This window comes from Rattus norvegicus, chromosome 5 (assembly GCF_036323735.1).
Source record: "Rattus norvegicus strain BN/NHsdMcwi chromosome 5, GRCr8, whole genome shotgun sequence".
In the NCBI taxonomy this organism is placed as follows: Eukaryota; Metazoa; Chordata; class Mammalia; order Rodentia; family Muridae; genus Rattus; species Rattus norvegicus.
The window spans coordinates 98,010,604-98,035,337 of record NC_086023.1 but is presented as its reverse complement, the minus strand read 5'-3'; the positions used below and the strand labels follow the sequence as shown (position 1 = coordinate 98,035,337).

General features: G+C 35.5%; 1 long non-coding RNA gene across 5 annotated transcripts in view; it reads left to right on the top strand.

The window, feature by feature from the left end:
• LOC102555405 (uncharacterized) overlaps positions 1–24,471 on the top strand; it is a 56,791-nt gene extending 32,320 nt beyond the window's left edge. For 2 of the 5 annotated variants that reach the window (XR_005504810.2, XR_010051849.1), the window contains exons 2-3: positions 4,570–4,839; positions 24,189–24,471. This is a non-coding gene — a long non-coding RNA (uncharacterized LOC102555405). The remainder of the gene's footprint in view (positions 1–4,569; positions 4,840–24,188) is intronic. The other 3 variants (XR_354080.5, XR_010051847.1, XR_010051848.1) reach the window with 2 other exon arrangements.
• The last annotated feature ends 263 nt before the right edge of the window (positions 24,472–24,734 follow it).

The following is a 24,734-nucleotide window of genomic DNA, read 5'->3' as shown; positions in this document are numbered from 1 at the left end:
CAAAACAAGATGTAGGCTATCTTCATAGGAACAAAGCTAGAAGGGCCTTGGGGATGAACCTGAGAAAGCACTTTCCAAAACAGTTTTCTCCCTCCCTCCCTCCTTCTTCCTTTCTTTCAGTCCTTCATTCATTCCATCTTTTTCAATCAAACTACCCAATAAATTGTATTCTCAGAACACGTTTTTCTTTTTTATATGAGTTTGCGGCTTTACAGTTAGTGTTGGATGAGTTTTGGTATCTGACATTCAGACACTATTCTTACTGCCTCATAGAAAGCAGTTGTTGGCATTTTACAGGGATTAATTACAGTTTTTCTGGACCTAGCTCATCGAGGTCCTATCAGAGGTATTTTCATATCTTTATGCTTCGTTAATTGTTCTCTTTCATTGCAGATAGAGAGAAAAACACTGAGCAGAAATGATGACACAGCCTGAATACTATCCTGATTTGAAATTCACTTCTCCAATAAATTGCCCCATTTCTTTTGAATTCCACTTCACTAAATCCCTAGTTTGACTGAATCTATAAATTTGACTAGTATCAAATGTCACCACATTCTTTGCCAAAATAGTTTTACAGAACTATCCCTAGTCTACTTGATATCAGAGTTCTTGTTCATTGCTAAAATCCACTTAACAAGCCCTTTACTATTCTCTTTTCTTCCACCATTCTGATCTTTTACATGATCACCACAGTATCTAACTAAACTCTCCTTCATGCTTAAATTTACATGGGCTTCCACATTTCTTCTCTAAACATTTTTTCAAGAGACCAAAGTATCACATAGTCTGCTGTATCACTGCAAGTGCCCTACTCCTTCATACAAAAATTTTGTAGTACTTAGTTGGCTTTTGTTTCTTTTACTGTTATCACCATAAGAATCAAAACAAATTTAATGGAGCAAAGCTTTAATTTGGTCCAGAATTTGAAAGGATATAAGCAATCATGCTGAGGTAGGCACAGATCTATGAGATGAAATGTCTGACTGCACTGATTTGCAGACAAGAATCAGGAAAAAGACAGGAAGTAGGGATGAGCTATCAAACCTTAGGGCCTTCCCTTATTTCACATCTTTCTGCAATGATGCTTGACCCTTAAAGGTTTAAAAGCATTTCATAAATATTGCTACAAGATAGAGAGGGATAAAGAATTCAACTAAATGGGCATGAACATATAGCTGATGCTTAATTTTAAAACTTCCGCTTGAGTTTTGTGTCTCATTCATTTTTGGCAATAAATTGAATTTTCTGGAAATGTGGAGTCTTTGTCCAACTCTCTTCTAATGTCTATAGAATCATTTTATTGGGTCAAAATAATAGCGTTGATTAAGTTTTTAAATTTTTGTTGAAGATTTCTTCTATATTAATTTTATAAGTAGAATTGATAAATCAACTGTCACATATTACAAAATCATATTTATTCACATAAATGAAATAATATTATACAGTTTAAAGACAACATTTCACTAAGCTAGTGGCTTTCAATCTGTGGGTCACAACACCTTTGAGTGGTCAAAAGACCCTTTTACAGGGGTCAACTAAGATCGTTGGAAAACACTGATATTTACAGTATGCTTCATAGAGGTAGCAAAATCACAGTTATGAAGTAGGCAAAACTAGGAGGATTTTTATTTTGGTTGGAGGGGTCACCACAACATGAAGAACTATATTAAAGATGCATAGCACTAGGAAGATTGACAACCACTGCTCTAAGCCATGGCTTGAATAAAAATAGAGTAAGATATGCCAACTTTGGCTTGGAGTTCCATCTTTAGACTTTATCATCTTACCTGCCTTACACTAGTATTTTTTCCACCAAAAAACCTCACTTGTTTGTACATGGGTCTTCATCATGATAATACGATAGTATATCCCAATGTTTGATATATGGCATATTAATAATTCAATAAATGGCCAGCATGTTTTTGAAAATATAAGAAAAGTGTGTTAAAATATACAAGGAAACACCATTATTGCTTTAAAAATTATACAATGTTTCTGAAATCGATTTTAAAATGTAAATACTAATGACCTGACACACTTACAGTAAGTACTGATTATATTATCAGAAATTCTAATCTACTCTTCTTGTATGAAACTAATGCTAGAGATAATATTGTCTCGTATCACTATCAAAGGCCAGAGCATTATTAAGTTCATGTTGGAAAATTAAGAAATATTTCTGAGTAAGTGCACAGTATTTCTTAGATGTTATAGTTTGAAACAAACTGTAAGCTAATCATAAAACATAATTTCATTGTGGCCTCCGAAGTTAATTGTAATTTCACTTCAGCACAGTAGCAATGACTGTGTTCACAGATCTGAAGCTCTGGCACTTACTGAGTTAATTGGAAACTCCCACTTAGTTTTATAAACTTTCTACATTCAACACCAGACTATATTAGCAGAATTGCATCAGCTTCCAATGGAATTAGTCACTCATTTAATTCTCATTAAAATTCAGGCTCTTTTGTTTGTTAAAAATTCATCTCTGCTTATATTCAACTTATCTTGTTTTCTATTATCACAGCATCTAACAAATTATATACACTTAACAGATCTAAATGAAATGAATGTCTATTAAATATAATCCTTGACTAATTATCTCTACTATTCGGCTCCTTACTAATAATACTTTTTGATTAGCCCCACAAGAGCAGAATGTTCCAAACAACAGGGTGTGCTAATATAAAAATATAAATTCTGTACAATATCTCCCTATTCATGTTATAAGCATTAGGCAGAAACTAAGAATTTTTATATTTTATAATTCAACAAAAATTTTGTGTCTATGTTTCTCTCTGATAATTTATTTTTTAACATATGAGAACAATAACTAAAAACAAACAAAAACAAAAATACAAACATCAGAACATGATTTTCTACTCCCACCTTTATATTTTTAGTCTTTCTCTCTCTCTCTCTCTCTCTCTCTCTCTCTCTCTCTCTCTCTCTCTCTCTCTCTGTGCATGTGTGTGTGCGTGTGTGCGTGTGTGTGTGTGCGTGTGTTTGTACATGTTACCGTGTGTTCAGTGAAGATAAATTAGAGACTCAGTTCATCATCTCTAATAAATAGTTTATCACAAGTTAGCATGTAAATAAAAGAAACAGAAAATATAGATGGCCTGAAAACATATAGTTTATGACTTGGTAAAGTATTCAAATCCAAGGAAGTCTGACCTGGGCCAATGACAGGACTCTTGGTTTTAGCTCAGTGTATTTTTGTTTCTTTACTGGTATTATTTTTTTCTGATAGTGAATTGTATACCATTTTGTCCTTACTATTAGACAAATGATCCTTTAGTCACATTATAGGTTGAATTCCAAGGGAGAACTGCTGTTCCTAACAGTTCTCTTTTTCATGCAGGGCAATTTTTACTTAAACCAGATTGTTACTGTCCAGCTTATACTTTGGCCTATGAGGTCAGCCACCAACTTGGCCATAAGAAATTAACCATATTCACTTGGCAGTGAGTAGGTAATAACTGTTTAGGATTGCTTTTCCAGGAATGGTATCAGAATATTATGTTTTCCCACACGGAGTAGCAGAACCCGAGATAGCAATCATCACCAGCTTAATTTACTTACAATATTGTACATACAAAGAATAGTATTGTCCATGTCTGTTCTGGTTACATCTTACCATTGTTAGCTTCTAGAGTGTAAGTTTTAGATATTAATTAATTTATATATCAACTCTATAATCTTAAGCTGAAAACCTGAATTTTGTTATTATACAAAATGCAAAATAGAAGCACTCAGGTGGCCTAGATGTCAACCAACTGCATCATTGAGTAAAATAATTAAATTGTGAAATTGGCACATTAATTGGTAAGGATCAAAATTAGAACCAGAAATAATCATCCTGAAAGTGGTAGCCTGACTCAGGAAGAAAAAATTGGCATGTTCTCTCTTATAACTGAAAGATATTTTGAATCTATTGTACATGTGTATATTAACTTAGATACATAGCATTTGGGATGGCATGGATTGCTCCAGGGGAGTGAACTGTTAACAATCCTCCTGCAGAATAGGAGCCTCAGGTCCTGCCCAGTGGGAGACATTTTCAATCAGTTTTAGTTGTCTTGGTGTAGGCTGCTATGAAGTGTTTCAGCCTGCATAGTTTTATTTGTTCATGATATAGATGTAATTCTCTTTCTTTTCTCTCTTGGCTTTTATTTCTTCACTTTTCCAGTTTTGTTTATTCTCTATTTCAGATCTTTTGGGAGTAAGAGATTCTTTTAGAAAAAAGCGAGAGGAAGAAGAGGAGCAAGAATAAGAATAGACAATTAACTTCCTTGCTTACTTTACATATAGGGACTAAATTTTACTTTTAGGATGGCATTTCATCAAATAGAATGTGGTTTGTTATTACTGACATTGTGCATTAAAGTCATTAAAAATTTATTAGTTTCAACGTGTCTTTAAAAGTCTATGAGAGAAACAAGATTTGGTAAATATTTATAAACAGAGAATTACAATTTATTTTCAGTCTTGATTATCTTCAAATATAGAAAAAATACCACTTGGACTAAATGATCATTTGGTTCTTTCTGTTCTATTTTACAGATAATAGCTTTTTTAAAAAAAAAACTCATTTCTTCGAAGTGTGATTACAAAATCATTGTAAACCTACTGCTTACATCATTGGACTGTATTTCATAATGAAGTCACTCAACATGAAGAATAGACCTGGTGACTCTCCTGGAACTGTTAAGTGTTTTATGATGTAAAAGTCTTCTTTTTCTAATGATTTGTAAAAAATAAAACAAAATGATGAAGTAAAATTGAAGTAAAGACAAACAAACAAAAGGACAAAAAACAGGTACACAAAAAGAGGTAAGGGGAAAAAAAGGTGGAATATCAACAGAGTTAACTGACCCAAACCCTTTGGGCTCTCAGAGACTGAACTACCAACCAAAAACATCCCAGGAGTTGTACCTAGGCCTCCAACACCCACACAGCAGATGGGCAGCTTGGTCTTCATGTGGGTTCCAAGCAATTGGAGGAGGGGTAGCTATCCCAAAAGTTGTTGCCTGTATGTGGGAAATGTTTGTCTAGCTGGGCGACATTGTCTGGCCTCAGTGGACAAGAATATGCCTAGTCTTGCAGAGACTTGATATGCCCGGTTAGGGGCTAACCAGGGGGACCCTACGCACTTAGAGGAAAGGGAGAGAGGCATGGCAGAATGTTATGGGATGTGTCTACCAGGAGGGAGGCAGTGAACCGAATATAAAGTGAACATGTAAAATATAATAAACAAAAAGGATACAATAAAAATGATTCTAAACAAGTATTTGCTTTCGTATACATCAAACTATAAGAAAGAATGCATAACAATTAGAGCATAATGTGTATTATTGTCTTTATTGACTGAAAAGAGTGTGGCATAAATACCCAAGTTACATGGTGGTATATTATATGGTAGTGTCAGTATGCTAAATATTCTGAAGTATTAGAAGTATCTGAATATTTTAAACTAACTCCCATACACTAAAATAATAAGTAATCTTGATTAACTACTTCAAATACAGGAACAGAGAAGATAGCACAGAAATCTTAGGTTAAATCAGGAGGAGCAAGGCATGGCCTGCAGATTGAAGCCATGCTTGCCATTAGAAATTATTGGAGCTCTGGAATACCTACGTGCTTGTGGATGCTCCTTAAGAAAAACAATGTTTGCTGTTAAATTTCCATTGTATTAAAAAAGACTTAATTGATTAAAACAAGGTTAATTGCCACCTTACATAGGCAGGTAAATTAAAAACATATACATTTGATTGTGTTGAGTCTGTTCTTTAGTTTGTTAAAATCTGTCAGGATAAACCCTCTTAGCAAATAGGCTCCTTTGTATTCTAATTCATCACTCCAAGCACTAACCACTGAGCATGCTTGCTAACTAACCAGTGAGGATGCTGCCTACATATTCAGTATGTGCACAGCTTAGATGATAGTGAAACAAGTTCCTTGAAGCATTTTCATTTAATACATTAGAATTAGCAAACAAAAAGCTATCATAAATGCTGATATAAACTGGGCTAATAGTTTCTGGGGGAACTAATTAAAACTTAAGGAAAAGAAAATGTTGCCCTTGGTCTGTTTTTAAATTCAATTCAAATAAGCTATTTAAGAGTGCTTACTACTCTATTTTAACCCACATACAAAATTACTGGAAGAAGAAAGGCATAAATTGGGGAAGAAATTTGCTACAACAATGCAAAACACAGACTAGGCCCATATTAATTTGCAGGATCTACTTTTATGATATATTTATTTTGTTTTACTTGTTTTGCGTTCGTGTATCCCTGTGATCATGTATGAATAGTTCCCATGCAATACAGATGACAGAATCAGATTCCCTGGAACTTGAGTGACAAATGGTTGTTAACTGCCATGTGGGAAAAGAACTTGTATTTCCTGCAAGCATGATAAATCCTCTTTACTTTCAAGGCATCTCTTTTGTCCCAAGGCCCTTTGTATCCTAAAGTAATGCCAATGATATGATTAAAAGGTCATAAAACTAAAATGTGAACTCAGTACAGTCAAGAGGTACCTGCATGTCATAGATACATTGATAATTATCTTGCACAGCAATTTTAATTATATTCACCCAGTACACTGATAATATTGCTAAACATAATAGTTATTTAAATTCTTTAGTCTGGAAAATATTATTCTAGGCCTGAACATATTTTAATTTATAGATTTGAGAATCTACACAGCATCTTATATTCTCAAGATGTTTGTAACAAAAATGTATCCTAGAAGTATACTAAAAGCAAGTAGAAAAACAAGTAAAGTTATGTGTATTATGCTGTTCGATATATATATATATATATATATATATATCACGTTTGTGTTTATGTATGTATGTATGTATGTATGTATGTATGTATGTGGTTTACGGTTTAATTGTTATAAAGAGACATCATGACCACAGCAATTCTTGTAAAGAAAAACATTTTCTTGTAACCGGCTTACAGTTTCAGAGGTTTAGTCCATTATTGTCATGATTTGAAGAATGGCTGCATCAGGCAGACTTACAGCTGGAGAAGGAAATGGGAGTTTTAATGTGGGTCTCAAGGCAGTAGAAAAATACTGTATGCCACATTGGGTATAGCTTTAGCATAGACGTGAAAGTTTGCTCCCACAGTGACAAACTTCCTCCAACAAGGTCACACCTCCTAGCAGTGTCACCCTGTATGAGCCTAACATTCCAACAATGAGTTTATGGGGCCATTCCTATTCAAACCACCACAATCTATATTAATTGTCTGTAATTAGTTTTAATACTTAAACACAAAAGTGAATTTTCAGTAACTTTAAGTTAAATGTGTTATGTTTTAATTTTTACATATTGATACACAGTTATTATATGAATGGATGAATAAAAAGAATGAATTCATTCTATTTGCAATGTATGCTACGTACACAGTGAGGGTGTCATGCTATCTGACTTTCCCAAATCTAGGCATGTACTCCTTTATACACTGTTATTTTTTGTTTATTTGCTTTCATACATGAATTAGAACATTTGATTGTAGGATACCGTCTAGCTTATTTGGCTAAACATGATGATTTCTAGTTTTATTCATTTTACCACTAATTACAGCTTCTTTTACTTAATGCATTCTTTACCTGACCACATATCATATTTTCCTTATTTATGGTCCGAACAAGTATCTTGGCTTGGTACAGATCTTGAATATTTTGTTTAGAACATCAGTAATATAGACATATAAACTTGCATTTTCATTTGGAGGCAGGACAGGTGTAGCACATGGTTCTCTCATATTTTTTTTAGTGACTGTATTATTGATATTTCCACCAAACATTAGTGTGAGGATTGTGATTTCCTGATAATCGATGCTTCAGATTTTGTTTTAATTCACTTATTAGAAGATTGTATATCTTATTTTGGTAGAAAATAGTTGATCTATACCAACTATTTAACACTTTTACAAATCTGTGCTACTTGTATTTTTGGAATTAACTTGCTTTTCACTCATATATACTCTAGATAGTAGTTGTCACTCTAAAGTTAAATAGTAAATATTTTCTCTCCCTTTTGGTGTCTCTACATCTTGTTATTTACCTCACTCTGCAGAAGTATTCATTTGAGTCAGTTACATTTATTAAAGTATGATTTTAATTCCTCTACTTTTGAGTTCTGAACATATCATTGTCTGTAGCAAGATCTTGAAGCTTATAGCATGTGTGTGTGTGTGTGTGCATGTGTATGTATGTTTTCTAGCACATTCACATCTGACACTAGAACTTTAATTCACTTATGATTTGCTTTGTGTACAAGTAAGAAACAAGGGCCATCAACTTTTTGCATGTAGATATTAGTAGTCTGAGGACTAATTATTAAATAGACCATTTTATTTAATGTATTTTAAACAACTTTGTTAAGAATCAGCTAACTATAGGTATGTGTTGGCTTTTGTTCTAAGTTCCTCATTCTCTTCCAACAGCCTCCTGTTAATTGCCAGTACTGAGGGGTTTGGGCTGTATTTGCTTGTTGTTTTGTTGTATTTTGATGTTATTTTGTATGTTTATTTGAATAATTATTTTAATTAGTAATGTTTTCCAAAACTTTTGAAATATCATCATTTTTTTGTCTTTAGTCTTTCCAAAAATGTTTTCTGCATTAATTAAGGGTCATTCATACTTCCATCGAAATTGTTTTATTCTAGATCTCTGAAGATTTCTTTGAAATATTGATGGGGAATATACTAAATTGATAAATTGCTTGTTATATTTTTTGACATTTAACTACAGTATTTTGAATTTTGTAGTTTAGTTTTATTTGCAGAGCTCTTTTACTGCTTAAAATATATACTTGTATGTTCTGAATGTGTGTGTATGTATGTGCTCGTGTAGCTCTACTATGGGAATGCAATTGATTTCATATTTGTTTCTTTTATCCAAAACTTTTTGTACCTTTTTACACTGTAATATTTTCATTCCATTTCTCCACTGAATTTGTTAAAGTTAATGATCTCTGAAACGGTCATTAGGGTTTCCAGATATAAAATCATGTTATCATTTATATCTTGCTTTCCCGGTTGTATGGAGTCAGCATGCTTTGCTAATTCTTGATCTTCAAGAGAATATGTTTTCCTCATTCAGTGCAATCATCATCATGGATTTTCATATACACACATAATCATGTTGAGGTGTGGCTCTTCTATACCGCATAGGTACTTGTAGCTTATCATGAAGAATTAGTCTTTATCTATCTTATCCTTTGTGCTTGTTTCACCTTGTTAACAAGTTAAAGGGTGATTCATAGAATATATGTGAAATTTTCCTACTTTATTGATACTATGGATTGGCTGAAATGCATCGCTATTAGTTTTTAAGAGCACCAACAAAGTTGAATTCTCCTGAGTTTTTGTTTCGTAAGAATTATTTTTAAATTAATACATTTTTTATTTTGTTAAAGATGTATTATTGTTTTTATTTTTTAGGTTCAATATTTATTAAGACAGATTTGCTAAAACAATGTATTCACATCCTCCACACTTTGTAATTGTTAGGACTATTTTTCAAAAGAAATTTTCACCGTATTTTAAATTTCTGTAAGATATATAAGATTTCTTTTTTGCAGCATTGCTTACGTAAATTTGCTCTTTCTCATCATAGCTTATGACATATCAAATTTATTTCTCTATTCAATAACCACTATTTCATTGATTCTTTGCATTTTAAAAATTTATTTTATTTCTTTATTTCTTTATACTCTCGAGATTTATTCCTCTCCCAATCCACCCTTTGTTTCACATCCCATACCTCCACCTTGCACACCCTGTCTATACCTTCAGACCTCTAAACTACCTGAGGCTTCCAGTCTCTTGAGGATTAGGTGCATCTTTTCTCAGTGAACCCAGACTCAGGAGTCCTCTGCTGTATATGTGTTGGGGGCCTCATGTCAATTGGTGTATGCTCTCTGTCTGGTTAGTGGTCCCATGTCTGAGAGATCTTGGGGAACCAGGTTAATTGAGACTACTGGTCCTCTTACAAGATCACCTTCATGCTCAGCTTCCTTTAGCTTTTCCCTAATTTAGCCAGAGGGGTCAGCAGCTTCTGTTCTTTGGTTCAGTGTACATATCTGCATCTAACTCTTTCAGCTGCTTATTAGGTCTTTTGGAGGGCAGTCATGATAGGTCCCTCTTTGTGAGTTTCATCACTTAGCCTCAGTAATGGTGTCAGGTCTTCGGGTCTCCCTTAAACTGAATCTCACTTTGGGCCTGTTGCTGGACTTTCTTTTCCTCAGGCCATTTTCCATTTCCATCCCTACAGTTTTTTCAGACAGGATGAATTATGGGTCAGAGTTTTGACTGTTGGACAGCAATCCCATACCCCCTTGATGCCCTGTCTTTCTGCTGGAGTTAAGCTCATCAATTTCCCTCTCCCCATTGTAGGATATTTTATCTAGAATTTCCTCCTTTGAGTTCTGAGAGTCTCACTGCTCAGGTCTCTAGTACATTCTGGAGGGTCCTGCCAACCTCCTTCCTCCTGAGGTCGCCGTTCTTTCTCTGGCCCTCAGGGCTTCAGTGCTTTTCCCTGACCCAATACCACATCATGTTTCCCTTTCAACCCTCCCAGTTCTCTTTTCCTCCCATGTCCTTGCCTCCCTCCTCCACCTTGGGGTTGATTTCCTCTTCCTCCAAACTGGGACTGAGGCTCCCTCATTTAGTCCCTTCAGATTATTGACCTTTTTGAGTTCGTGGACTGTACCTTGGGTATTTTGTACTTTTTATGGCTTATATCCACATATTAGTGAGTATGTTCCATGCATATCCTTTTGGGTCTAAGTTACCTCACTCGGTATATTTTCTAGTTCTATCCATTTGCATGCAAAACTCAGGAAGTCCTAGTTCATAATAGCTGAGTAGTGTCCCATTGTATAAATGAAACATATTTTCTGTATCCATTCTTCTGTCTTGGGACATCTGCATGGTTTCCAGCTTCTGGCTATCAAAATAAGTCTGCTATGACCATAGTGGAGAATATGCCACTGTGGCATTGTGGGGCACCCTTTGGGTATATTCCCAAGAGTGGTATTTCTGGGTCTTTCGGTAGGTCTATTCCCAATTTTGTTGAGGAACTTCCAAATAGATTTCCAGAATGGTTGTACCAGTTTACAATTCCACCAGCAATGGAAGACTGTCCCTCTTTCTCCACATCTTCACGAACATGTGTTGTCACCTGAAGTTTTGATCTTAGCCAGTCTGACTGGTGTAAGGCGGAATCTGAGGGTTGTTTGATTTGTGTTTCTCTGAACTCTAAGGACTTTGATCATTTATTTAGGTGCTTATTGGCCATTTGAGATTCCTGTTGTGAATTCTCAGTTTAGTTCTATAACCCATATTTTGATGGGTTGTTTGTTTTTTTGATGGTTTGTATCTTGATTTCTTCATATATTTTGGATATTAGCCCTCTATTCAATGTGGGACTAGTGATGTTTTTTCCCAATCTGTAGGATGCCAATATGTCTTATTGACTATTTCCTTTGCCTTACAGAAACTTTCCAGTTTCACTAGGTCCCATTTATCAATCCTTGATCTTAGAACAAGGGCCATTGGAATTCTGTTTAGGAAATTTCCTTCTGTACCAATGAGTTCAAGTCTCTTTTCCACTTTCTCTTCTATTAGATTCAGTGTGTCTAGTTTTATGTTGATGCCCTTGATCCACTTGGACTTGATCTTTGACAATGGTGACAAATATGAGTCTATTTTCCTCTTTCTACATAGAGAGATCCAGTTAGAGCAGCATGATTGAAGATTTTTTTTTCCATTGTATATTTTAGTATTCTTTGTCAAAGATCAAATGTTCATAAGTGTGTGGTTTTATTTCCTGGCCTTCAATTCTATTCCATTAATCAAACTTTCTGTCTTTGTACCAATTCTATGCAGTTTTTATCGTTACTGCTCTGTAGTAGAGCTTGACGTCAGCGATGGTGATCATTTTATTGTTAAGAACTGTTTTTGCTGTTCTGGTTATTTTGCCATTTCAGATAAATTTAAGAATTGCTTCTTCCATGTCTTTGAAGAATTGTGTTGGGATTTGATGGGCATTGCATCAAATCTCTAGATTACAATTGCTAGGATGGCCATTTTTACTATGTTAATTCTGACAATCCATGAACATGGGAGATCTGTCCATATTCTGAAAGCTTTGATTTCTTTCTTGAAAGACTTGAAGTTATTGTCATACAGACCTTTCACTTGTTTGGTTAGAGTTGCTCTAAGATATTTTATATTATCTGTGGCCATTGTGAATGACGCTATTATCCCTAATTTCTTTCACAGTCTGTTTATCATTTATATAAAGGAAGGCTACCGATTTATGTGAGTTAATTTTTTATCCAGCCACTTTGCTGACGTTGTTTATCAGCTGGAGAAGTTTTCTGGTAAAATTTGGGCTTATATATGCTATCATATCATCTGAAAATAGTGATACCTTTATTTCTTCTTGCCAATTTATATCCCCTTGATCTCTTATTATTGGTCTAGCTAGCACTTTGAGTACTATATTGAATAGATATGGGAAGAGTGGGCATCCTTGTCTTGTCCCTGATTTTAGTAGAACTGTGTCATGTAACTCTTATTCAATTTGATATTGACTTTTGGTTTGCAGTAAGTCGTTTTTACTATGTTTATGTATAGAGCTTGAATTCCTCATCTCTTCAATACGTTTAACATGAAGTTGTGTTATATTTTGTCAAATGCTTTTTCTGCATCAAAAGAGATGATCATGGGTTTTTTTCTTTGAAATTGCTTGTATAATGGACTACGTTAACAGATTTTTTGTATACTGAACCAAACTCACAATCCTGGGAGAAAGCCTACTTGATTGTGGCAAATGATGGTTTGATGTGTTCTTGGATTCTGCTTGCAAGAATTTTATTGAGTACTTTTGCACTGATATTCATAAGCAAGATTGGTCTGAAGTTCTCATTTTAGTTTGAGTACTCATGTGGACTACGTATCAGAGTAATTTTGTTTTGATTGAATGAAATAGGCAATGTTCTTTCTGTTTTTACTTTATGGAATAGTTTGAAGAATATTGGTATCAGGTCTTCTTTGAAGGTCTTGTAGAATTCTGAAATAAATCTGTGTGGCCCTGGACTTTATATTTTTGGAAGGTTTTAGTGATATTTTTCTATTTCCTAATGGAATGTGGACCTGTTTAGATAGTTAACCTGCTCTTGATTTAACTTTGTTATGTGGTATCTCTCTACAGAACCATCGATTTCGTCTAGATTTTCCAGTTTCTTGAGTATAGGCTTTTGTAATAGGATCTTTAATTTCGTCCATTTCTGTTGTTATATTTCCCTTTTCATTTCTGATTTTGAGAATTTGCATATTGCATCTGGCCCTTTAGTTAGTAGGATAGTGGTTGATTTTCTCAAAGTAGAAAATCTTGTTGCTTTTCTCAAAGAACCAGCTTTTGGTTTTGTTGTGTTTTGTTTTTTGTATTGTTCTCTTTGTTTATATTTGGTTGATTTCAGCCCTGTGTTTGACTATTTCCTGTTTCTACTCCTCTGAGGTGAGTTTGCTTCTTTTTGTTCTAGAGCTCTCAGGGGTGCTGTTAAGTGCTAGTGTAAGATCTCTCCAGTTTCTTTACCAGAGCACTTAGTGCTATGAATATTCCTCTTAGCACTGCTTTCACTGTGTCCCATAAATTTGGGTATGATGTGTCAACATGTTGATTAGTTTCAAGCAAGTCTGTAATTTATTTATTTTGCCCCTGTCCAAATTATCATTGAGTAGAGACTTTACAGTTTCCACATGTATGTGGACTTTCTGTTGATTGTTATTGAATACCAGCCTTATTACATGATAGTGTGATAGGATGTATGGGATTATTTCAATCTTCTTGTATCGGTTGAGTCTTGTTTTGTATCCAATTATATGGTCAATTTTGGAGAAGGTACCATGAGGTAATGAAAAGATGAATATTCTTTTGTTATAGGGTAAAATATTCTGTAGATCTATTAAATCCATTTGGTTTATAACCTCTATTAGTTTCACTGTGTCTCTGTTTAGTTTCTGTTTCAATGACCTGTGCATTGGTGACAATTGGTATCGAAGTCTCCCACTATCTTTTAGTATGATTCAGTATGTGTTTTGAGTTTTAGAAAAGTTTCTTTTATGAATGTGTGTGCCCTTGACAGTGGGGCATAGATCTTCAGGATTGAGACTTTCTCTTGGGTTTTCCTCTTTATGAATATGAAGTGTGCTTTCTCATCATGCTTAAGAACTTTTGGTTAAAAGTCCATTGTATTGGATATTAGAATGATAACTCCAGCTTCTTTGCTGAGACCATTTGCTTGACCTTCTTCCATCCCTTTATTCTGAGATAGTGTCTGTTTTCGTTGTTGAGATGTGCTTTTTGGATCTTGTTTGTGTATCCATTCTGTTAGTTTGTGTCTTTTTATAAGTGAGTTGAGTCCATTAATATTGACAAATATTAAAGACAGATGACTGTTGTTTCCTGTTATATTTGTTTACATAGGTGGTTTTATGTACTTGTGGTTCTCTTTCTTTGGCTTTGTTGTGAGATGTTTAATATCTTGTCTTTTCTTTGTGTTGGAGTTTTCCTTCTAGGATTTTCTGTGGGGGTAGATTGGCAGATAAATACTCTTTGAATTTGGTCTTGTCCTGGAATAGTTTTTTTCTCCATCTATGTTGATTTAGAGTATTGCCAGGTATACTAGCCTGGGTTGCCGTTTGTGTTCTCATAGAGTCTACATGACCTCTGACTTGGCTTTCCTGGCTTTTATATTCTCTGTTGTGAAGTCTGGTGTAATTGATAGGTCTACCTTTATATGTTACTTGGCCCTTTTTTCTTGTAGCTTTTTTTGGGGGGGGGGTTTGTTTTGTTTTGTTTTGTTATTCCAAATGAATTTGCAAACTACTCTTTTTTTTTTAATTTTTTTTATTAACTTGAGTATTTCTTATATACATTTCGAGTGTTATTCCCTTTCCCGGTTTCCGGGCAAACATCCCCCTCCCCCCTCCCCTTCCTTATGGGTGTTCCCCTCCCAACCCTCCCCCAATTGCCGCCCTTCCCCCATAGACTAGTTCACTGGGGGTTCAGTCTTAGCAGGACCCAGGGCTTCCCCTTCCACTGGTGCTCTTACTAGGATATTCATTGCTACCTATGGGGTCAGAGTCCAGGGTCAGTCCATGTATAGTCTTTAGGTAGTGGCTTAGTCTCTGGAAGCTCTGGTTGCTTGGCATTGTTGTTCATAAGGGGTCTCAAGCCCCTTCAAGCTCTTCCAGTTCTTTCTCTTGTAGCTTTTAATATTCATTCTTTTTTCTGTACATTTAATGTTTTAAGTGCTATGCGATGAGAAGATTTTCTTTTCTGGTTCCATTTGTTTGGTGTCCTGTAGGCTTCTTATACATTTATGGCCATCTCTTTCTTCAGACTGGGGAAGTTTTATGATTTTGTTGAAGATGTTTTCAGGTTCTTTGAGTTGGGAATCTTTGTTCTCTGTTCCAATCATTCTCTTTTTTTTTCTTTTTTCTTTTTTTTTCAGAGCTGGGGACCAAACCCAGGGCCTTGCGCTTGCTAGGCAAGTGCTCTACCACTGAGCTAAATCCCCAACCCTTGTTCCAATCATTCTTAGGTTTGATCTTTTCATTGTGTCCCAAATTTCCTGGATGTTTTGGGTTAGGAGATTTTTATGTTTTGAATTTTCTTTGACAGTTTTGTCAATCTCTTCTATGTTATCTTCTACACCTGAGATTCCTGTAATTCCTGTAATTGCTGACCTCTTTCCTAGGTTTTCCACATCCAGATTTGCCTTTATTTATTTTTTTTTACCTTCTATACTCCCAAGTTTAAGTCTTGGATGATTTATGCAATTCTGTCACCTGTTCAATTGTGTTTTCCTGAATTTCTTTAAGGAATTTATTTGTTTCCCCTTTAAGAGCTTCTAACTGTTTACCAATGTTTTCATGTAATTCGTTCAGTGAGTTATTTATAGTCTTCTAAAAAAAAACTCTATAATCTTCATGAGATAGGATTTAGGTCAACTTCCTGATTTTCAGGTGTGTTGGTGTAGGTCTTGCTGATAATACCCACATATATTGGTGTCTATGGCTTATGGTCTTGAGGTTGCCTCTTACCATCCTGTTATCCCTGGAGTTTGCTGGTCGGGGTGAGTCTGTCTGGAGTCTGCCTCTTTTGTTCTTGAGTTGGTATAGGTCTCCTGGTAGAACTATGGCCCTAGCTGTATCAGACCTCCTGTGGGACCTTACAACTGCCCTTCTAACTTCTTTGCCCCTTTGGGCAGAGAAGCTGCTGATTTTTTGCCCTAGATCTTCTGGAATGGCTTCAGACTGTTGGGTCTTCAGAGGAGGAGTCAAACTGTTGTCCTATGTAAAGCTGTTCTGGGGGTGGTAGTGGTGGGGTGGGGGTTTGTTGACTGTGGTTTCTGTTTCTCTGTTTGCATCAGAACTCCAGAGAAGCTTTCAGTCTTTTGTGTCAGTTGCAAGCATACCACAGACCACCCTCGATCCCCAGGAGGTCTTCGGACTGTGGTGTCCTTGCCTAGTTGCACTGCATACAAAGGAACTCCTGGGATGCTTTCAAGCTGTGGTCACTTGGGTTCAGTGGATTTCCTCTCCTGTCTCCATTTGTGGTGTCAGATGCCCTGGATGCAACAGATCTTCTGGGATGCCTCCAGATGTGGTATGAAATGCTATGAGTGCAGTGGTTCTTCTGATATGCCTCTGAATATGGTGTATTCTGGGGAGCAAACTAACTAGCAGTCTGTCCAAGCAGAAAGGACTAGGCAAAAGGGGAGCAGTATTCAGCAGACAGGGCTTTTAGGATGTGATGGGTCCCTGAGTCCAATGGGCTCCCATCAGAAGGGAATTTTGGAAGGTTCTTACTAAATGTTGTGAGTGCAGTGGATCTTCTGCTATGCCTAAGTATATAGCCTCTTCTGGAGAGCAGACTAGACCAGAAGAAAGGACTGGGCAGAAGGGGAGTGATATTCAGTGGGTGGGGATTTTGGGGTACAATAGGTCCCGAGTCCACTGGGCTCCCAGCGGTAGTTGTGGAACTTTGTGAGGGTCCTTACCAAATGCTCTGAGTAGAGCAGATTTTCCGGTATACATCAGGATATAGCCTCTTCAGGGTAGTAGGCTAGCTAGCAGTCTGTTCCAGCAGAAAGGGTGGTTCTTTGTCTTTTATTACCTCTTTCTGTACCCAAATTCTCGCTCACATTTTGTAAACCCTACTTGTTTTCCTGAGACATTTTTTCTTGGATGTGACCAAACTTTATATAAATATAATTTGTTTTTAAATTCTTCATCAGGAGTTCCATTTACTGTGGTTTTGTTGTACTCTTACACTAGAGAAAGAAATCAGCTAGGTTTTTGGTTGTTGTGATAAAATACTAAGGTATACAACCTGAAAGAAGAACATTTTTTTCTCATGACTGCAGAGAATTTAGCACCTGCTAACTTGGTTTTTTTATTAGTGCATCCATGATGAAGCAGATCATTATGACAGAAAGAATGTGGAAGCATCTAGGGGAAAGAAAGCAATAAAGAGAGATAGCTCATCATACTAGAACAGAGCAGGAAGAAAGTTTAGAGGCAAAAGTGTGTCTAATAGATTTTTTTTTAAGTTTCTATCAGCAACCTATGGCCCATCAAACACAATATTACCATGCCAATAAATCAATCCATTGATGACATCATATTCTTATTTCTTGTAGAATGTCTTCCCAGAAGTTCTAGGTCTCAACATTGCTGCATAAGGAACTATGAATTTTCATATTAGCTTTGATTTTAAATCTCAAGAATGAAACCAAACTATTCCCACCCTCAGTCACAAAGGAATATGAACATAATAAAATATGAATTAGTTTCATCCCACCATGTTTTCATAGCATAGTTAACACTTTCATCATTGTTCTAAGTCCAACATTTTTTCTAAGCCATAAGGAAAGCTCTTAGCATTGAAACTATAAAATCAAGACCTGTTACCTTGTTGATAGTAGTTAGTGTCTGGGTCAAGTATTTTCATGGTCTTGGTGTCTAATTCTGGAATGAAATAAAATCCCATGCAGACTGAAAAGTAACATGGTAACATTATTCAAAATATAATGATAGAACAGGTCAGAACACTATGTGGTAACAATAGGCCACTTGAGTGAAGATAATCCAGGACCTTATTATTGTTTGAGGTTTCCTCTTATGGGATTCAAGAGAAGAAAGTGTTTAATTACTAGGGCAGTGAGTTGAACAGTTCTCCATTTCTAGTTGTTTTCTAGAATTTCTAGTTCTCCATTTCTAGATTTGTCACTGAATATTTCCCTCCTACAGTGAATCTGATTTGATTTATTTGAAAGTCAACTGAAGCACGGGGGAAAATTTCCCTATTAAGGATAATTTTAAAACTAATGTAATCTAACCTTCTCTGCCACCATCATATCTTGACATAATCCCAGTACAATTGAATAGGCTCTGTTTAGGTTTGTTGGTCATTAAAGAGTAGAGAAGTTTATTTGATTCTTCAGTGATGAATGCCGCTGTAGCCCAAAGAAAGTTGTGGTCCTTACCTGCTGAGAGTTTGCTGCTTGGGACACTTTTCAGAGAGAAATGCATGTAAATCAGATGAGTCCGAATGTCTGATGTTACCAAGTACCTTATCTCAAATATAAATGTATGTATGGTCCAACAGAAAGTGGAGTTTCAGTTTGCTATTTCATATAATTGCCTATATATCGCCATGACTCAGTGGTGGGGACAAATGCAGGGAAAAATTATCATTCTGAAAACAGAAATGTCAGACTATTAATGGAGCACCAAAATGAACTAAGACTGCTATTAGAAAATATTAAGGCACAGTTTCATGTCAAGAATTTAAGACTCATAATGATGTGTGGTGTGTTCTCAGTGGACTGCAAGCTCATCCACATAGATCTGTACTGGTCTGGCTGCACACTCTGCTCATGGTGCCCTTCTGCTGATTCCCCATGTTCTTATCTTCTATAACTCCCTGAGGTCTTCCTTTTGGATTTCATCTTCAAACTTCTTTAAAACCATTCTCTAAGGGGCTGATTTAACAGAACTTAAACTTGTCGTATATTGTCTGACCTCCCAAATGCCCAGCTGAAATCTTGCTGACCTTAAACATTTTTCCCTTAGTGTGTTGGCAAAACTATCAAACCACTGATAATATCATGATTCATAACCACTAAGAATTTCTGGGTCTTCTTGAACCATGACCACAATTGTATCAGAGTACCTAAATGTATAAATTCATAGGAATTGTACTCTAGATAACTCTGTATGAGCAGTGAACACTGTGGCTCTCTTCTCAAATCAAACACATGTCAGAGTTAGACTTTTACAAACCAGAAGTTAGAAAGGACTAAGGTGAAACTTCTGAATGACAGGACGTACACATTCATGAATTAGATGCAGCAATGTTTCCTGCACAAGAACTGCACAAGTTCAAGACAGTACATATTCCAGCACAGACTGGGGACATGCTCATAATGCCCATGCTTAGATGAGGAACTACTGATCGTTGATGGCTGCTAGGAGAGAGACAGTCAGTTTTCATTAGGTATGTGGTTCATGGTATGGTGATGATGCTACAGTTGGTGCTCTCAAACCCGTATGTATATGAATAGTGTAAAAGGTCATATTTAACAATATGAAAGAATATGAAAGTGGAAGGTGGTTGGGTGAATTGGGAGTGATCAGGAAGAGTTAAAGGGTACACTAGAGGAAGGATATAATCAAAATACAGTGTATGCATGAATGCAGCTTTCAACGAATTATTTTTAAATATATTTTTAAAAGCTAAACATTTATAGTTTTGACCTGCAATGGATAGAGTCTGAGCAATTCCTGAAATCCCTTTAATGCATTTATTTATCTTTTATTGCTCTACTACAAATCACTTGGCTTCTTGAAAGCGCTAACTCTCTTTAGTAAGCACATTCTCCTTAGTCCCAACATAAATCAAGCTCATTTCCTAGCCAAACTGCAAGGATTTTCAAATCTTTACACTCTCTTCTTACTCATAATTCTTACTGTGTGTCAGACTTAAAGCAGCTAGAGTTAGTGCTGGTAACTTCCCAAGATGTAAGAAGGACCATGATGCATGGAGGTTTATAGATCGATTTCAACAAACCTGGTGTCATTCTTCCCTGTTGCTGCTCTCTACATAACCATCCTGGAATGTTTACATCCAGGTCCATAACCATTTTCTCTAGGAATAAAGCAATGCCATGATTTTATTAACACCTCATTATTTTGATTGCAGTGTCTGTCACTGATCTGGTGGGAGTGGATCATAAGAGTGGGCAAAACTCACTTCAACTGAGGTTATCACTGGAACAAGTGGTAATAGATCACAGCTAGTACTAAACAAAATTTTAGCCATGCTTTTCAGGCTGGATGATCCAGTGCAAAAGCAATGGGTCTGGTGCTAAATTGTTCCCTATCACCACTTACATGACTATGAACAGGCTATCAGTAGTACTGCTCAGGTCGTTTTTAGTAATATTAGTGCAGGATTAAAAGGAAAATGGTTTGAACAACATGGGCACCTGTCTTTATTTCTGATATCTATACCTTTTCTCAGAGGACAGTATCCTGGATGTCCTGTTTTGCAAGGGTGTTGCTTTTGGAACCCCTTAGTGTAGCAGTACACAGTCTCTACAATGGAGTATTTTCAGTGGATCTGTGTCAGTGGAAAGTTTGGCTTGTGTTACAGCTACAGGAAAAATGTAGCTGTTTTTGACCACTGTAATACTCCAAATACAGGCAACATATTTCTTTTTAACTTGGCCCTTGGATAAGGCAAGAAAATATATTTCTGAGTGAAGATGTATATTTCTTCACCAAACTCTGGCTATTGAAGATATTGGACCACTTTAGATTATAATTACCACAAAACTTCCCAATAATTAGTATTGCTAATATATGTATGCATGCTTGTATAAAGAAATCTTTCTTGGTCTCTCTGTGATGAAGATAACGATGATGATGACAGTGATGTTGATGATGGTGATGATGCTGATAGTGATTGTCATTAGTATTTCTATTCCATTCTTGCCTCAGATATGGTGCTTTCTGATGAATGCCAAGACATCTAGTAAGAACTGGTGAAAGAACTGTATCATAAGATATGCTTTGGTTGGAGATTTAGCTCAGTGGTAGAGCACTTGCCTAGCAACCGCAGGGCCCTGGGTTCGGTCCCCAGCTCTAAAAAAAAAGAAAAAAAAAGATGCTTTAACCCCTTTATCAACTACTAAAAAAAGAGAAAGGTCATGAAGGAAGAACACCTTTAACTTTATAAACAGAGACTTGTTAACGACTTCTATACATCCATCAAGAGTGAGTCCACAACAGAAAAATTAATATTTCCTTCAGCTTTCATAAAAAATGGACTTAAAATAGATGGAAAACTGATTCTGTGGTTAAGGATGCTTCCTGCCTTGCAGAGGATCTAAGTTCAGCTCCTTGCACCTGGGTAATATGACCCACAGTCACATGTAACTCCAGCTCCAGAGGAAACACCTAACACACACACACACACACACACACACACACACACACACACACACATGCATGCACACAAACACATTAAAAATAAACAGTAAAAAGACATAGCTAAGTCTTTAAGTCTTGTTGAATTTATACTAATGAGACATTATTACCTAGAGACCTACAACATGCTACAGTTTTGTTTGGTTTTATGTAATAATTGGTAGGTAATCAGTAAATTACAACAACAACAACAAAAAAAACAACATGCCTAGTCATTTATTTCACAAACATGTTTTTTCCTTTCAAGCTGAGTATATACTTATATCAACTTCCACATCCACATGTGTACAAATGTTTATATTCCAAACTAAATGTCTAAAGATATGTTTGTTAGGATTTAAGTACATAACTTCATACTTAATCTTTACTTCATACTTACGCTTTTCTGACAGTATTTTTTGTCAACATCTACAGGAAAGGCTACCAGTACTGGTATGTATTAGGTGAATACATAATTGAGTAACTAGCATTTATACCTTCAGTGTATTCTACAGTGGGCTTGTCGATTATTCCCTGAATGCACGATAGCCCATTTCATTTTTGAATTAAAAATCTTTAACAAAAGGAAAACATTTTATATAGGTCCCTTCTTGCTTGAAGGGAATATAATACTATAACACACCCTAAGAAATGTAAAAAGAAAAGAATATATCGTGAAACCACAGGAAAACTATGGCTTTTGTTTGCATAAGGCACGTTTGTCTATATAAGAATGTCCTCATCTGAAAAGTATAGGAACAGTAAGTGCTTATATTAAAATTGACCAACAAAGAGTTCTTACGTAGAATTCAATTAATTTTGAATAAATAATTGGAATTTTAAGTTAATAACACACCACAAGTACTTATAACATTACATGAGCATCCAGATATAAAAATGTAAAGTTGATAAAATATATACTAGACTTCTATGAGTAAAAATACAGTCTTGAGAGATGTAGAAAAGTATCAAAACAATGATAGAATATTCTATCACTGTGATTTGAAAGAGTCATTAATATTAACATGACCTGTACAGTCAATAAAAATCTAAATTAAAATTTAGCAATTTTTTCTGGACATATTGAAAAATTATTTGTTTTGTTTATGCAGAAACCCAATAGCTTGCTTGAAAGCAATAAAACATAATGCACTTTATTGACAGGAAAAAAGATGCTTCTCTAATCAGTGAGAATATATCTCAGCAAAAGAGCTTCATAAGTAGATATAGTGGAAAGTGGATGAAGACCAAAGATATAAAAAAGAAAAGACAGTCTACTCAAGTAATGGTCTTCAAGTAGCAGAAACCCCCGAGGAAGAAAAGAAAAATAGTTTGTACATACAAAACTGGTTAAGTTGTTCTTCCAATGTGGATCACAAACAGAAATATAAAAATGAAATTGTAAAACTATATGAAATGTTAAAACTGTAGGTGACAGTATAAGAGAAATTCTAGATAAAATTTCAGTTATACAGAAACACATAACCTAATTTTCCAAAAATAATATGTTGAATTGCTTTAAAATGAAGATTGGGTGACCAACCTTATAGAGGCAGAGAAGCAGGGAGGAAATATGAGGTTTGAGGAGGGAAAAGTAGGAAGAGGGATAATATTTGAAATGTAAATAAATGAAATAAATAATTAAAAAAGGCAAAAAATTCCCACACCAGCTAAAAAAAATAAATTAATTAAATTTGGTGCAAGTTGCTGCTACAAATATTTGTAGTTATAAGGGTAAGATCTAGAATGGACCATAGATTTGTGCTGGTTTGGCAATGAGAGTTAGCAGCAGCATCTTAGAAAACCACAACTGAATACAACATAGAGCTAAATGTATCAGGAGCCCAGATGAAGCAGATATATCTGCATCCTACTTCAAGACATTTGGATCAAGAGACATCACAGAAGTTGGGGCAGAAACGTTGAAAGAACATGATAAGCAGGAAATATCCTGCGAAAATCTCTGTCCTATAAATAGCTGCATAAATAAGACTGGAAGGATGGCAATATAAATAAATGAACAAAGAAATAAAGAAGTTAAAATTACATATATAAGAAATAAAATGTTCATGTTAAGGCAGAAGAGAGGATTTTTCAAGGACCATAACTCTTAGTCAAAGAACTGCCTGATCATAATGACTACTGGGAGAAGGATTAGCTCCTCCTTGGCATGAGCTTCTTACTGTCCCCACATACCTACATACAAAAAAATTAATAAAGTAGTCAAATAAACATGAAAATATAAAAATGATAGGCAAAAAACGTATAAAATTTTATTTATGTTTCACAAGATTTGAATCTGACCATGTCCTTCAATAAATTAGCAGGCAATCAAATTTATCCATAACACTTAACCACAAATAGAAGTGAACTATGAAGCCTACAAAAGCACATACATTGATGAATAAAAAGAAGTCAGAACAAACATTCCATCTAGTTTTTTCCTCACAAAGTGCTTTAGTGCACTCTGTGCCTCTGCTAGCCTGCAATTTGACTTTGAATAGATATGGAAGTCCTAGGTAGGCAGCAGGATGTTGACGCTTATCTCCACTTACAGTATTTTCTTCATCTTCCTTTTCTCCTGTTTTGTTTATATTCATCCAGAAAAAATCGGAAAACCTGCAAAGGTCACTGCTTCCTCTTTCCTGCCGGGGCTGTCTATGACAGGTTGTCCTGGCCCAGAGTGAAGATGGAAAGAAGGACTATCTTACAGAGATGCAAAGAAGAATCTGCCAAGCATCCGACTGAACCGCACTGGCAGTTTATTCCTATGATGTCAAACATATTTATCAAACATACCCCTAAAGCACAATATTCTCTTGAGTCATTTTGATCTTTAAGGTTTCTATTGCAAAAAAAATGCTTTGACTAAATATATTTATGTCTATTTTCTTTTCTGAGTTTTTTTATACAGATGTATTTAACCACAAATTCTGGAAATGGGTGTGGGAAATTATTTTTCTGCTCTACATCCACAAGGCATATGATGTATGCCATTCTGCTATTGTGCAAAAAATGTTTAAAGGACAGTGAAATGCTTCTCTTCATGATGTCTGGACAAAAGAACAGAGAAATAGAGAACTAGATCATAAAGAGTCTGCACAACAATGTGATGAATCTAAATAGCTAGTTGTGCATACATGGTATTTT